This window comes from Trematomus bernacchii, unplaced genomic scaffold (genome assembly GCF_902827165.1).
Source record: "Trematomus bernacchii unplaced genomic scaffold, fTreBer1.1, whole genome shotgun sequence".
In the NCBI taxonomy this organism is placed as follows: domain Eukaryota; kingdom Metazoa; phylum Chordata; class Actinopteri; order Perciformes; family Nototheniidae; genus Trematomus; species Trematomus bernacchii.
Window position 1 is genome coordinate 7246090 of NW_022987739.1, and position 13425 is coordinate 7259514.

Genomic DNA, 13425 nt, shown 5'->3' on the forward strand with positions numbered 1-13425 from the left:
AGGGGACCTACAGTATCATGCAAAATGCACTTTGTGATGTCTTTTATACATAAATATGTGTCCCCGGTGCGTCGGGGAACTCACGCAGCGTCAGAAAATAAAACCCTCTCTCTTTTCCTCCGTACCCAAATCTTTTAAAACGGGGGTACAACGAGCGGATACAGATTTGGACCCACAGAAAGTTGCTATCAGAAACAATGCCTGACGTGTTTTGGACGTAATCTCGTCTTTGTTTACATTAGCAAGCCTCGCTAACACTCAGAGCTAACCTGTACTGGAGAGCACATGTGTTTAAAAAGCAGGAAATAAAAAAAGAACTCACCTTGTGATAAACCTGCAAGAGAAAAGGCATTTGAGCTCCATACTGTTTCAGAAATAATCCTTGACGTGGTTTAGAACAGGATGGCGTTTTATCACAACCGAATTTAACTTTATCTCCGGTAGAATTCTGATCAGGCATTAGCTCCGCCTCCTCTTCTTTATTTTTTTCAAGCTAAGGACCCAAAATCTGAGTTTCTCTAACAGGGCTTCAAAAGAGGGGTTTGAGCAGTAATATGAGGCATGGCTACAATGGGTGATCTGTTTGGGATTTTGAAAAGAAAACTTCACAGACATGTTTTATATAGGTATGGCCCTACAATATATATTTCAAATATAGCATGATAGGTCCACTTTAACTTCATTTGAAAAAAAAACACCAAACCACTCTCTAGCTGTGTCCCAATTCAGCGGTCGCATCCTCCTGAGGATGCATTCGTAGACCGCATACGTCACTTCCGCCGAACGAAGGCTGTCCCAATTAAAAAAAAATACAAGACTCCTCCGAATGCGGCCCACGAATGCAGCCTTCTTTTCCCGGATTTGGAGGATACATCTGATGTATCCTCCGCGGTTTACCAAATCCCAGGATGCAATGGGCGACGGTGACAAATTAGTTTTTTTCAAAGAAAATGGCTTTAAATATACGGGCGATTGGAGATGTCTTCTTTATATTACATACATAAAATAATATGAAGTGAAAATATTACGACAATATTACGACCCTGTTTGGTTTTCATATTGTTGGGATTCATTATAAAGCTAATTAATTTATTTAACTGCTTTTGTTATACAAATCTTACTGCAACAATTTGTTTTGACAGGGAGCAAGGAGCAGACTGCTCAATTTATACAAATGCGTGGGGAGAATGAATCCCTCTTCACCGGGGCCAAATTCTCCGCAAAGTTTGTATCGTTCTTATTTTATTAATCATCCCTCATTTCATACAGTCCATTCTAATAAGACAACTAGTATATGGAGCAATACCTTATTTTCTTTGTTGTATTTGTGTAGGGATGTCTCATCATGCTACCATTCCAAAAAAAAAAGATGTCTTCCTAAGTGTGTGCATCCTTGTGACATTGTTATTGTTTTATTCATAATACTAGATTTTGTACTATTCTCTCTGTGATTAGGACGGTTTTGGAAGATATGGGCCTGCAGGGAAGTGTAACTCCCCTGCAAGCTAAGAAGAAGTGGGACAATCTTAAAAAAATATATAAAGTATGTGAGTTTTACAAGTTAATAAACACATTTGCTGACATTTGTTTATCTGCTGTTTTTTTTTTTTGTACTGCCATGATTGTTTTACTCTGCCTTTAGGATTGCAATTAAATATAAAATATTTCTAGTGTGAACCAAAATATAATACTAAATATTATACAAGTGATTTTTCTTAACCAAAATGACAAAAATGGCATAAAAACACATATTATTCTAATACGGGTCCTTGGTTAATGAGACCGGGATATGCAAAAGTTCACAGAGTAAGGAATATGTGCAGTCTACAGGGATAATAGTCTTATATGTATTAATGTGATGCACATTATGGACTTAATGTAAAAAAGTTGCATGTTATAGGCCTACAGCATTCAGAGCATTGTTATAGAAACAAACACATATTTAATATTTAAATAAATGGGACTAATGCTCAGTGTCAAGCTCCCTCGGTCTGTAATGCATTATGCAATCATAGGTTTTATTCTGTCTTAATCTTTGTATACATAGCCAGTCCGGCCGCTTGTGCATCATGCATGTGATGTGAGTCCTGTGCACTGCATTCAAAATTCAAAAACTTTATTGTCACTGATAGGAAAAACGAAATGTATTTAGTGCTGTCCCCGTAGGTGCAACATATAAAGAATAAAAGAACAAGCCTTCAACTCCATTTGCGCAGTTTTTGCTGAGAGCCGTGTGGAGTCAATCTACATTTTTTTATGCTCTGAAATCCACAGGAATCACTGATTAAAGTGACCTAAATCAAACACGCTTTGCATCACCAACAGGTGCTTTTTAGGTAGGCCAGCTAACAAGCTAAATGCTAATGGTGGATCCTCCAGTGTTTTTTTTGGAAACTTTTACCTCCCATGACGTTTGTGAGGACTTCGTGTTGGTGACAAGGATATATAATGGGACTAGACTGCATCCCAACAAGTTTGAAAACGTTGAGTGCAGTAATAGAGACACATGGACTGGGTATATTATGCAATGAGAAGGAACAAGCAGTGAAGGGGAATCTGGAGCAGATTGTGGAGAACTTCAGACAGGTGAGTCATCAACAAACTCGCTTCTTAGTAGTAAAGGTAGCTTGCAGCTTGCAGCTTTGTTTTTACGAATAGACTATGGGTGTTGTGGCTGCAGCTGCTGTGTAGTGTCAAACAATAAAAAGCTATGTGAGATCAAATCAAATCAAGTTTTATTTATATAGCACATTTAAAAGCGATTTTTGGTCGAGCCAAAGTGCTGTAGCCTACATGTAATAAAAACACATTAATACAATCACAATAAAAGACAATAATTTACAACAGAAATATAAAAAACAAAAACACAGGAACAGGTGTCATACTCCGCTCTGACTAGAAGGCCAGAGAGAAAAAGTGTGTTTTTAGTGAGGATTTAAAAAACCCATAGTGTCTGGGCCGACCTCACATGGAGGGGCAGACTATTCCAGAGTCTGGGGCCAGCTGCTGCGAAGGCTCGGTGCCCTCGGGTTTTGAGCCTGGTCTTGGGCACTATCAGCAACAGCTGGTCAGCAGACCTTATCAGTGGTGTTCATGTAGGCTATGCATATTGTACTAAGTACCTTTTCTGTTCATACTTCTCTACTAAGATGTTGAATGCAGAACGTTACAGGTGGGGTAGGTAAGTTTGAGAAACCGGCTCGAGATACACTTTTTGTTATATTCCATGGAATGCTCTTAACATCCCGATAGCAATGAATATCTTAAGTGCTTTGACAAAAAATCCATAAAAAAATGTCATCTGTGGAAGCCGTAATACTGTAAAAACTACGACCAATCATTTTAGCCGGCCCGGCTAAAATAACTGGATGGCCTACCTGCCTGTCAGCCTTCCATCTGTGCACAAATTTATCTCGTGCCCTCATTGGTCATGTGCGCGTTCGTGTGTGTTGGAGGAGGGGCTCTGTAAGGAAGTGGCAGATTTTTTCCGGCTGTGTATTTTCAAATTCGAGCTGGTTTCTCCAAAATTGCCTACCCCACCTTTAACTTGTAATGGGTTATTTAAAAAAAATTAAATGTATTAAAAGTACTTTCACAACTGCACAACTCTTCATATGATAATCCTCTGAACCCACTTGCTTCATAAATGCAGAAACGAAACAGAGACCTGTAGTTACTGTAACACTAATCTAATAAACCTCTGGTGTATTTTCATGTGTTAAGTATTGTGGTGAAAGAGTTCTGCCCCTCTCCTTGTCATTGGTGAACAGTATCACACTACCAGAGGCTGTCTGTGCAATCATTCAGAGCCCAGTCTTTCTGAACTGTTCTACCATGCTGTTCTACAGTCATCTTGCATACGGCTATCATTTTAGGCCTTTAAGAAAAAACAGACTTCTAATGCCATCTGCTAAGTCAGTTGAAGATCCCTCCATCTTCCACCTGCATGTTTTCTGCAATTACTGAAGTCAGGAGAGTCAGATGATGGCTGGCTGAGGTTGTGGGTGCGTGTCTCTTTCTCTAATGAGCCAAATTTAGCGGTTTGTGGTTTCCTGGGTCGATGGAGATGGTGGAATGCCTTAAAGCTGCACTCTTGAGCTTGGTTTATTTAAATGCTTATCAGTTTGAGAGTAGACCTCAGGGCCATGATTCGTGAGTTATTAGAGTCTCCGAGATAAAATAACAGTTTTGGATGAGTCTCGGTCAGCTCACTCTCAAGGCTTGTTTTGTTTGCTCGGCCATTCATTACACAAATGTACCCTGCTTTCCGTTTACCTCTTTATCTGTGTGACCTTTCACCTCATTTGGGTCAAAGGTCATAGCTAAAGGCTTAAAGGAATGACATTCACCTCTTCTGTCTACCTTTTTAAATTGTGTACATTTCGAGGAGCCTTTTTAAGAATTAATAGTGAAAAAAAAAGAAAAGATTATTGCATTGTTGTTGCAATGTGTGATTTTGGCATGGGCTGAAAAAAAAGGAAGTAAAGACTGTGTAAAAAAATATTTGCATCTCACAAGAGAAGAAAATGTAGAACCTTTCTTTAACTCCTGCTCTCACATGATATGCAGAAACATATCACACACCATCTCTTTTGGTCCATGTACGGGTAAAATATGTGAGGTGTGTTTTAGAGGTGAGGGATAATTTATTACAAACACATGCTGTGCTGTTCAGCTGTACACTCCGCTTTTTGGTTCCTTGTCTCATTTACTCCTTTGCACCTCTTTGCCCTTTCCCTTCTTTATCTGCACTGCTGCCAAACTCTGCAGTTATTTTTTCATTCTTCCTCTTTCATCCCCCTCCTTTCACGCTTTCTCTCTCTTGCTTTGGGACTGCAAGGCCTGCATGGTAGATCTACTTGCACTCGCTAAGTAGAGAACGTTTCTGCTCCCCTCCTGCTTCAGTCCATTAGATCCTAAAAGGTTCAATGACTCGGTTTCTGTTGTGTTCATCAGTAACCTGAACGACAGACCTTTATGCAATACTCACACACTCCTGCTTGACATTCTCCTCTATTTCACTCTAAATCCCTCTTTTCCTCAAAATCTGTCTTGAGTTATTTTCCTATCAATCTAAACACAGTTTCACAATATGAAAAAGATTTAGAGGATAAAATGTGTGCAAGAAAACAAAAAATCACACGCAACATTTCTTAAGACAAATGTTATCACATTCCCTGCCAGATATACCGTATGCGGATTATTTTGCTGGAAGACCATTAAAGTAGGTGTAGTGTGTGATGGTTGTTGGATTGCTGAGTGAGAGAGGTGATGAAGGATGCTTGAGTGGAGGTGGCAGCAGGGTTGTTTTTCACCACCTCTCCCTCGTCCGGCCTTCTCTCTGGAGCTCAGCGGGAATATTATACACCCTGTCTGCTGATCCACATATCACACATTCCTGTGTGAATAAAGAGAGAGGGGAGACGGAAAAGGGAAGCAAAGATGAGGAGAAGGAGCGGGTGATTTGATACAGACCAGTGGGCACCAGCATTGGAGAAAGAATGAGGTTGGCATGCTGTGCATAAGAACACATTATTCAACCAAAAAACTACAAATCAAGCTCAAAACTGACAGACACTCACTAATAAACAGGTGATATGATACATCAGTTTAAATCTGAAGGCATGTGGTTGTGTGTTCCCATTCGTTGCCCATATTTAGAGCCGTAAGGGTATAACAAGTGTGTGTGTGTGTGTGTGTGTGTGCTGCTGGTATCATTGTGAGCTGTGTGTATATTTTATTTGGCAGATTCCCTCAAAGGCCCACCGCTCTGGTGATATGAACATATCTCCTCACGAATGAAGTCACTGATACATATATAAGTTGAAGCGTCACACACAGACGTCGTGGAGAGCCAGTTCAGCGTATTCTTCCTGTTTTAAGTTTATATGCAAAGCTAACCAACTGCTGGTGGTAGCTTCATTGCCATATATTCGTTTTAAGCTAGTTTCCCAAAGCGTTCAATTATTCCATTATGTTCCTGCTGCTCAAGAGAGGAACATCATTGAAAATAGATGATGTTTCCGCTACCCATAAAAGGGTGGAATACTCACAGTGGTGTGAGGCCAGCAACCTCTCAAACCTCATGAATTTATGAAATCCTATTATGTTGTCATCACCCTCCCTTTTTATCCTTTTTAATTAGTTGGCAAAGGTTATGTGTGAATGATGTCAAAGTTCATCCTCCTCCTGATTCATGGGCCTGAGAGAAATTGCAAATTCCACTTCACTTTATTATTATTTATGAAGAAATTAACCTTCGGTCATTGCAGAAACCATTTTCCTCTGAGACTGAAGATACATTTTTTATGAGTATTTGTTTTGTGTGCACTTCCTGGAAATTATAGAGATGATTTAGACTAGAGAGAGGAGGCAGGAGAGGGAAGATAAGTGATGAAGATAGGATATGGAGGAGGAAGAGATTGACAAGGCAGATAGAGGCTCTTTGGTGATATCATGAACATCATATCAGCCCATCAGAGCTCTAAAGGGCATCAGTCAGAGTGGGAGAGGTAGTGAGAGTGCGGCCTATCTGCTGGCATACAATCAGAAAGAAATGTCATTACAGATGTTGTAGTCAGACGTTATCTGAGCGAGAGAGAAAGACAACACAGACGGACAGGAGGATAAATGAAAAGAATAGCAGAGTGCGACCTGTGACCCCGCCTCTCCGTGAGTCCAGGGGCGCTGTCAGGAATGGAGCGCTCAGTGCGTCAGACCATACACAAAAAGCCATCACTCACACCGTACACTCGGCTTATCTCTCCTCATACTAAATTATCCCATTTCCACAGGAAAAGAGGGAGACTGAGAGAGAGAGAGAGAGAGAGAGAGAGCAGTGTGCGGCAACTCCCCTGAACTAACACAACTTCATACTCATTTCGGGAGTGTTGGTTCAATTCACACCGGGTGAACAATAATAGAAAAGCGGAAGGATTTGGTAATATAGTGGAAGAGGAAAAGAGGACAGGAATATTTCCAAGTAGTAAATAAGAAAGTGAGTGGGATCTAAGCAGATTATACGATTTTCATTTACATGAACCAATTTTTCTACATTCCACAAGTGGATAGATGCCAGTGCTACGTGCTAAGGGTGTGTAGGTGGAATAATGCATTGCACAATACGAGTGATAATCTCCTCCTGAGGGGATAGGATGCATATTTCCTGTTTACCCAGTACATTTGAAATCAAATCCTGGTGAAAGACATTGGATATTCATGGAAGCACTGGATTAAACATGGAACAGATTACATTTTTCCCCCTCAGTCCTAGATTTTATTTTTGGTTTGGAATTTGGTTATCAAGCAATCTTTGAGATAAATATACACATATGAAAAGAAAATGAGAAACACATATTATTTTTGGATCTGCTCACATCATTTTAACATTTGACTTTTAGCTTTCGGATCAAAGATTTAAAGTGAAATGAAGGCCATCAGGCTACCTTCCCGTCCCGGACTTCCTTTTTCCTGTGTTCTACGAAATGAGACGCACATGTGTCTTATTATATTTCAGAGATGTGGAATATGGTTATCACTTAAATATAGTTGTAATCATGATCGCCCCCTCAGGTTGATATCAGGGCGCCAATCATTTGTGAACTGGCATCAGACAGGATATGAATCCACCACTGACTCACTGATTAGTAAAAGCCTTTATATTTTTTGTGTGACTATTTGAGACTAACCATGACTAAGGACAACACTTTCTTCATGTTGAAACCTCTCGCCTTCAAAGTGTAATTCACATACAAGCTGACAGATGCTGTTCCCCTTCATGATTTCCCCTTTACTGTAAAATACAATGTGCAACAATATTACTAATATGCTGTTGAACAGTATCTTACTCCATCTAACTTTGATCAGCTGATTTCACAAGCACATTAAAATACATGTGGCAAGTATTGCACCATGTTTCTAAACAGGGATGGATTCCACTGAAAGTGTGTTTGTCACACTGGGGCAAATTACATGAAATCTTAAATATGTATCTCAAAGAAAAGCCCTCAAAGCCATCCTCCATAGTTTAAGTATATCAAAGTATATAAATATAATCCATATTTTATATTAAGTGTAGATCAATCAATTACTTGTATTATAAACTTGGGTTATCAGTAAGCTCTACATAGATTTTATAGCATCTTTTAACTTGTCAGTGTTGGCTTTATGGTCCAAAACTTCATTGCAGAAATCTGTTTGAAGGGAAATGCAATCACAACCTGCCAAGCAGACAAAGGGAATATCAAATTTAAATTCACCAAGTCGCCATAATCATGACTACATATGAACGCTAATGTTTTTCTGTATCTTCTTGGATGTGTAAATAAGTAACTTGTTGTTAGCAAGTGTGTTTACAGCCTGTATCTGTTTACCCCAGTTTCAGCTGAGCTTTCTTGTAGTATTTCAAAGGGGTGAGAAACACTTTTCAGATTTGCCCCATTTGATGTCTCTGTTCTCATGACATCATTATAGATTAGGGGTACACCATGTTTTATGGTCCCAATTTGAGGCCCCAGCAGTGAGGGGAGCAGGGTCTTTGTGGGATGGACGCCAGATTAAAGTCATCACAAAGCTCTGTGTTAGAGTGAGTTAGGATCCTCAGTTTGATTGCGGTGGCTAATAGGCTCATGACTCCAAGACTGTTAGTATACAAACTTTAGATGAATTGAGACAAGGGGAACCACATGCTATAAACACAATACACCCACAGCCAAAAGCTTGTATCACATAGGAACACACAATGTACATGCAGGCATAAATTAAAGGCTCATACCCTGACTCTCGCATATCTTTGCCTACACATCAGACATGCTATAGCTGCCCCCACACATACACACACATGCTGAGATTGTATAAATACAAACAAGCTTCCACTGCGTTTTTTGACAGTGGAACGTCTCATAGTTGTTGGCAGGATACTGGTTCCCACAAACACCGCAGCCCGAAGCGAGCCTCGTCCCCGGCCTCCACCCGCATACCGCGAGGAGTCAAGAGGAGCCAGGCTGGAGCTCTTAAGAGGGTTTAAGAATCTCTAAGACCCCTGACTCTTGTTGGACCGGAGCTCCATCTACATACAACAACAACAACACCAGTGGAGCTCAACATATCAGGGCTGGCTTATGAGAAAGGGTTCAATCAACGTTTTCTGAAGTCCACACAGAGACAGAGAGAGGCAAAGGGAGGAGTGTGTGGCTTAGGATAATTATAATAAATGTGGCAGTAATTTCGATTGCTCATAATTGTCAGATGCACCACTTTCTGCTTCAGGGAAAAAAGCTATTTTCTTAGAATGTGTCAGTGTCTGCTTGGTGAGAATTTGAAAGAGAAGGTTTCACACTCTTATCACTATAATTTATCAAAATCCAGTTATTGCCAATGTTTTGATATTGAGCCTGGAGGATGTAGTATCTGTGGGCACAGTGCATCAAAGACCCAGGCATCACCACACCCCATCTAGTGGCAGTAATTATAATTACATGAAGCAGTACTCAGGAGCCACTGGCATTGTACAGGATGCAGGAAACTAATTAGTGCAAGGGGAAATTCAATGTCAATAATGTCTAGCAAACAGCCATTACCCTTTCCGAGTGTACTCTTTCTAAGGAACCCTGAACAAAACCTAATGGACGGCCTGATTCTTAAGAGCTGCCATTAAGACTAATGGGAAAACAAAGTCTGCAAACTCAGCTGTACACATTTGGCAATCATAAAAGAGAGTGTGAGATGGAGTTAGAAGAAAATGTACTTTAAAAAAAGCTGACAAGCATCCGGTGACAGGGCTTTACGTTATGAGTTGTTCTGTAAACTGCACACTGTAACATCATCCACCTGACCCCGTGTGGAAGCATCCTGTGGACCAGACTGTGTCCCCTGTCCTGTCTCACACTACCTCCTAAAACTCCTCTCAGATCCACTTCCCATCCCACCTGCAGTGCAGACGCCCTGTCGCTCCCAGCGCACAAACACTCCACCAGTCAATGGGGTGAAAGTGTGTTCTTCCCCTCATGTTGGTGGGAAGGGGGGGGGCATGTGAAGAGCCTTCCAGGAACAATAGAGACATAGAGGGGGTTATTTTTAGTGAGCGGGTACATGGCGATGGGATGACCAATAAAAGCTGTTCCTGGCACAGCGAGACATTTGATGGCTGTGCCAGGTGACTGTCGGGGGACGCTGAAACATCCTCTTCCTCTTCCTTGATGGCCGACAGCATCCTTCCCATGTCTCCTTCAGATTTTCCTGTCAAAGTGTTCTGTGAGTCATGCTTGATACGTTTGTTTAGGGTACATGTACAGCCGCCACATAAATCATCTTGTTTGTCTGGGATACATCTCTTTGCCTTGCTGCATGTGTGTAAAAGTGTGTGTGAATTTACTTTGGTTCTTTACAGCTTACATCCTGTACTCGGTGTTGGAATAAGGACGCATATTTATCAAGCTGTCAAAAGGAACATTTTGAACATCAGTGAAAGATAAAAAATAATAGTAGCCTATCTAAAACACAGTTTCTTAAGTTTTACTTTTCTACATGTAGCAGTGTCCATTTCTCTCAGACAGACAGACAGTCAGGAGGAGAGAGAGCTTTATGATTTCTGTCTGAGGGTCTCCATGAGGGTGTATAGGCGTATTAGGTCACATAATGGTCACCTGTTGTATCTCAATCAGTGCTAACCTTCTAACTGTCTTTATATACAGTCCTGTAAAGTGTGTGTCTTGAGACATGGAGGTCCAAGAAACAACTGTCTGAGCTCAATTGATGGTAACAAAATCAATCAGAGGCGTGCATGCTAACATACAGTTAACATGTTCAAGTGTCATGACGGGGGACACAGAGCTGGGTGGTCAAGGTGTGGGCGAGTGGCATGTCCTTATGTTTACTACCAGAAACATTCATCTACTGGAGGTAAACGACAGCGACTCACTGGCTCCAACGACTGTGACTCAGAGTATCAGACCACAGTCCAGCTGATTTACTGCTGCTTGATATCAGTGTCTCAGTGTATACAGTATATACAATATTTATACAAATATCTGGGAGTCGGTGTGAGTGTACACTACAGAAGTGCATTATGTCCTTGTCTGAATGTTCTTGACTTTGCTTTTGTTTTACACAATTCCTGTGCAGCGACCACTCACTTGCATCAGTCCTCTCATTTGTTTGTTGGAATGTCCTTTGCAGATGTCCCAGATCGTTCTCTCACTTTCTGTGCTGTGGATCTTTTCCAATGCATGTGCTTGTTTTTTTTTCTCTGCTTTTCTAGCCTTGCTGTGCTCTGATTTTGAAAGGCGGAAGGCTCCTTGGGTGTTTGGGTAATATTTCTGCACCCCAGAGCAAAGAGCATTTGGCAAGCACCTGATAGGGCCAAACCAGTCTCCAAACCATGAATTGCGCAAATCTGCAAAAGGGTGTTGGGTGATTTGGAGGGACACTTCAAGTAGAAAAAAGAAATCACCTTGGAGGGCTTTCAGATTCTTCTGTGGTTTTATGTTTCACTTCCACTAAAATCAATCATTTTACATCAAAAATGTTCTTTGAATGTCTAAAAACGACTGACCGCCAACCCCGAGCATAAACAAACTTGTGTTTGCTCAGCCAAAACATCCTAAATCCTCTGGGAGGACTGGCATGCTTCAGCCCATGTGTGTTTGTTATCTGTGTGTGTGTACATGTGATGTCGTGCGTTCTGTTTTTGTGGTGTCTTTTTGCTGGTTCCAGAGGGGATTTCCTAGAAGTGGAGACCTCCCTAAAGGAGTCAAAGATCGAGTCCTTGGAGAGAAGAAGAGAGGTGAAAGAGGGACGAAGAGGGGATCGGAGATTGAATAAACAGAGGTGATGAAGGCTGCCGTCATAACCACCCGTCTAATCTCTCAGGTTTATGGGGGCCACATAGTGGTGAACCCCAAGACATGCCACTGATAATGGAGAGTGCTAACGGATGGGTTTGAAATGATGGCGTGTAGTGAAGCGTGTGAGTGGTTGATTAAAGGTAATGATGCGAAGCGAAGCTGCTAATGATGTGCAGTTTGACAAAGTGGCAGCGGATATGCATTCTACATGACTGTCTTCTAAAGGGACTTCGTCCAAAACACAGCTTTTAGAGATTAATCTCACAGCACGAGGCAGGGATTACATGGACACCTTGTGATGAATGTGTTGCACACCAAAATTCAGCATACTTTTCCTCACAGCAGCGTGTCCTGTAAATCTGTATGTTGAATTGTATGATAAGTCAACCTGCGCCCCCCCCGAAAAAGTGCTCCTGGAAACGTCCGAAGGGAGAGAGCACTTGTTATATTTCTCTTTTATAGCCGTAAACTCTTAACCAGGCTGTCACCACAGATGATGCAAAGCCCCACCACAGAACTAACTTACCCTCTCGCAGTACGCTTCTCTAGATGATCTGTTGCTCAACATACTTTTATTTTTTGTCGACCTTTTTAAATAGAGCTATATTTCAAATAGTAAAAAGCCACTTCCTCTTGGAGAGAAGTGAGCATCAGTGGAGAATGCAGCCTTGGTGTGGCCTCTGGTGATTACAAAGTAAGAACACTTGTGCCAACAGCTGGGAATGCTATAGCCACGGCACAATGAGTCAACATTATGAGAAGGCATTTCTCTGTATGACACAACCGTGGAAATATGCTAACGCCTTTACAGATAAAACAGTGATGTATGTAGTCGAGTACTTACAGTATGCCCAGTATCTGTGACTACCATATGATTAAATCCAAGACTTTTACCCAAACACTTCAGTACAGTGGTGTTTTGGTTTTACTAGCTTGGTGACTGTTCTTTCCATACATTACATTAATGATTCATAGTGACTGTATCTCATAGTTTTTCCAGAGTTATTTCGAAACTTCTTTACTTGTTAACTATTAATTAATTATCAAGTATTTTCTAACTCGTTCCTTAATTACTTCTCACACTTTTGTAACCTGTTACCCATTTGCTATTTAGCACTACATAACAGCTGAGGCTGATGAGGTTTGCAGGTATTTGCTCATAAACCAAGGTATTGGACATGTGTTCTGACCTGATTGTATTAACACTGCACACAAAATAATCAGTGACCATTGTCCTGCTAAATTAGCTACCTTCTTTTGTAGTGCAAAAGTCAAAAACAGTTTTCTTTGCTTAACATGTTTTCTCATTTCCAAATCATCTGGATGTCAGCTTTAAGGCCTTTATTGTAACATTACTACTAGTTTAGATTATCCTTTTCTCTTTGTCTTGTTTGCTGTTACCTTATCTTTCAGATCCCAATATGCCCTGCCAGCTTGCTGTGAAAAGCTCATTACCACAGCCTCTATTTACGTAATTTGCAAGTGATCTCAAGTAAGGACTAAAGTTATTGGATTGGGACTGAACCATTGGGTGCAAATGACCTCCCAATTTCACAACTTTTATATATTTGGCAAATAACGT